Genomic DNA, 2,767 nt, shown 5'->3' with positions numbered 1-2,767 from the left:
GGGGGGGGGGGGGGGGGGGATTCCAAAGTCGAATGATATTTCTCCGTAAGCCCGGAGTAAAACTGCCGAGATATTGCCCACTTTATCAGCGTATTTATCGGCGGGGGCACATTAAAATTTCTCCAAGGTGTCAACAGCTAGCCGGGCCCGCGGACTTTATGCAAATCGCGACGCATCAATTAGCCGGTGTAAAGGGGCGATCGCGCGCGGTTGGGGGATGGGGCGGCGGTTTCGGCGAAAAATCCGTGGATCGCCCGAAGGAGCGAACCGGAGGACGAGATACAGAGGCATACGGGCCGAGAGAGAAAGAAGCAAGACGAGTACGCGTGGCTAACAAGCCTCTTCCTTTGCGTCTCACTTTGAATGCCCCGCTAACGAGTCGGGCTGGTAAATTATTTCGTAAAAGGGGGCGTTTTACGCGGCCCGCCGCGGCATCCGAGTTATAATTTCCGGCGTGGCGACTTTATAGAGCCGGTCGCCGCCACGCTCGGATACCGGTGCTCTGAACGTTAGCCGCAAAGCTGCGATCAATTTCGCGGCACGATCGTGCGTGAGCTTGCGCGCGGAACGTTCCTCGCGAGGATTCGGGGCTGACCGTGCGCCAAGTTACGCGCGGCGAACCGTTAGGGACCCTGAGGACCGCTCGGATCTCATTGATTGCCCGTTCAACGGCTGTCCACGAGGGGAATAATTATTTCGGCGAAACGCCGCTGGACGTCGCGCTGATCGAGACTCGTTCCGGTCGCTTCTCTTCCGCTCGAACCGAGGGGGTCGAAACGAATCCCCAGCCGGAGGTGTCTCTCTGCATGAAAATGGCTCGATTAGGCGAGACAAATGATCCCGGAAGCTTTCCTTCTTTTTTCCCCGCGAAATTGGCTTCGAGGATCCGTATGACGCGCGAGGTTGTACGACGAAAGTGGCTCGGTTCTTTTTTGCGCGCAAACTGGTACTGGAAAACTACGGTTCGATGTATTTTGCATTTTAACGACGTGCTTGGCTTGTTAAGTAACAAGGCTTTGCGAGTGTTCCCTCGAAATTGAACGAACCCGACTTTGTATAAATTAACGGGCATAACGTCATTGTCGGCAGCGTGTGACGTCGCCGTGAGTCGTGAAAGCGCTCCTTTCGAAAGTGCTACCTTTTTTTTCCAACAATCGGGGACCGGTTTGCGAAAAGGAAGACCCGAAAATTTTTCGAGGCTTCCTCGTGAACCGCGGTTTCATTTCGTCCGTTCGTTTCGCGAGATTTCTCACGTTTCTTCTCACGTTAAACTCGTTGCCGCCGCGATATCTCCTTCGCCCTCGACCGGAGCTTTGTTACCCTACCCTCTGACCCGGAGTCCGAAGAGGAAAAACCCGGTAATCGTTAGATCTAAAAACGCGTGTCTGAGATTCGTAGCCAGCGGAATCTCTCCTAACGAGATACCCGCCGAGGCACAGAGGCGCATACGGTTCTTCTCCATTTTCGCGTTCCCCGAGCGCCATAATTCGTCATTCTCGGGCAAGGGAAGGACAAAGGGAGCAGGTCTAGCGTGAAATTAGCATGCAGGTCCGTCTCTTCGCACACCTAAACGCGTCGTCCTACCGTTGGATAAAACGAACGTTATCCGTACGAGGGATGCCGGAAAAAGACAAAGAGGGCTTAAAAAGGGGCGGGTAAAAGGGGGAAAAAAGTCGATGGGTCGCGTGGCCAACGGGCAGACGAATTTCCAAACGTCAGGCCACGTAGAATCGGCCTCTGTCGCGAAGGAATTGTTACCCTTTAATGCATGCGGGCGTCCTTTGTGCCTTTTGAGGATTTCTCTCTCGCCCAGCTTCTCCCGTGGCCCCCGCGCCCCCCGACATCCCTGGCCGCGGACTCTCGTCTTCCCCCTTTCGAGCACTGGCCACCGTGCGGCGGGGCTGCTCACCCCGCATACAAAAACGTGAAAGTAAAGGGTCCGGGACCGGACATACAACGCGTGCCGCGGAGGGTCGAGAGGCGGTCTGGGAGACTCGTGTGCGGTGTGGATGAAACGAAAAGGAAGGTATATATGACCAGAGGTAGGCCGAGACCCTGCGAGTGGGAACGAGGTGGTAACCACCACCTTGACGGACAGCACGACGCGGACACAAGAAGCCTCCCTTCATTTCGTATTCCATTTCACTCTCATATTCCCTTTTACCCTACTCCCTCGTTCATTGTCTACTTTTCCCGTGGTCGTAGTACGTGGCCGTATGTACCAGCGCGGACCTAGTCCAGCTTTTCCCTCCCGCTTCCCAAGCGGCTGTCGATCGCGCGACTTTGACAAACCGGTCACGGATCGAGATCGTGCCCGATTCGACGCGGCCATTTTGTCGATGAAATTCCGCAAACGTTGCGAAAAGATGGACGTTTTTTCGTGCGAAACAATCGCACGATGATCCTACAACCCGGTGGACGGAGTCGCGGTGGCCGTTGAATAGCCGCGAGCACGCGACTGCTCGCTCGATGCTCGGAATCAATTTCGACTCGGTTTCCGGGGAGAATGGTTGCCACAATCGCGCGTACCGACCATCACCGGGGGACGAAGGTGGAACAATGAAGGCTGTCGTGGCGCTGCGCTTTAAGAATTCAAAACAAACGGTAGACGCAGCCACGGCTGGATTATCCGGACGCGCTTCGGCCCGCCTCCGTGGAGGATCACCGGAGCCTCGAACCAGATGAATCCGCTCCCCAAACAAGCGTGAAGCACCGCCGGTTTCAGCAGGGCAATGAATTATTCTGTTTGGGCGAACGTTTTTATTCC

Source organism: Eufriesea mexicana, unplaced genomic scaffold (genome assembly GCF_001483705.2).
Source record: "Eufriesea mexicana isolate 0111107269 unplaced genomic scaffold, ASM148370v2 scaffold879, whole genome shotgun sequence".
In the NCBI taxonomy this organism is placed as follows: Eukaryota; Metazoa; Arthropoda; class Insecta; order Hymenoptera; family Apidae; genus Eufriesea; species Eufriesea mexicana.
This window is presented reverse-complemented; position numbering follows the sequence as displayed.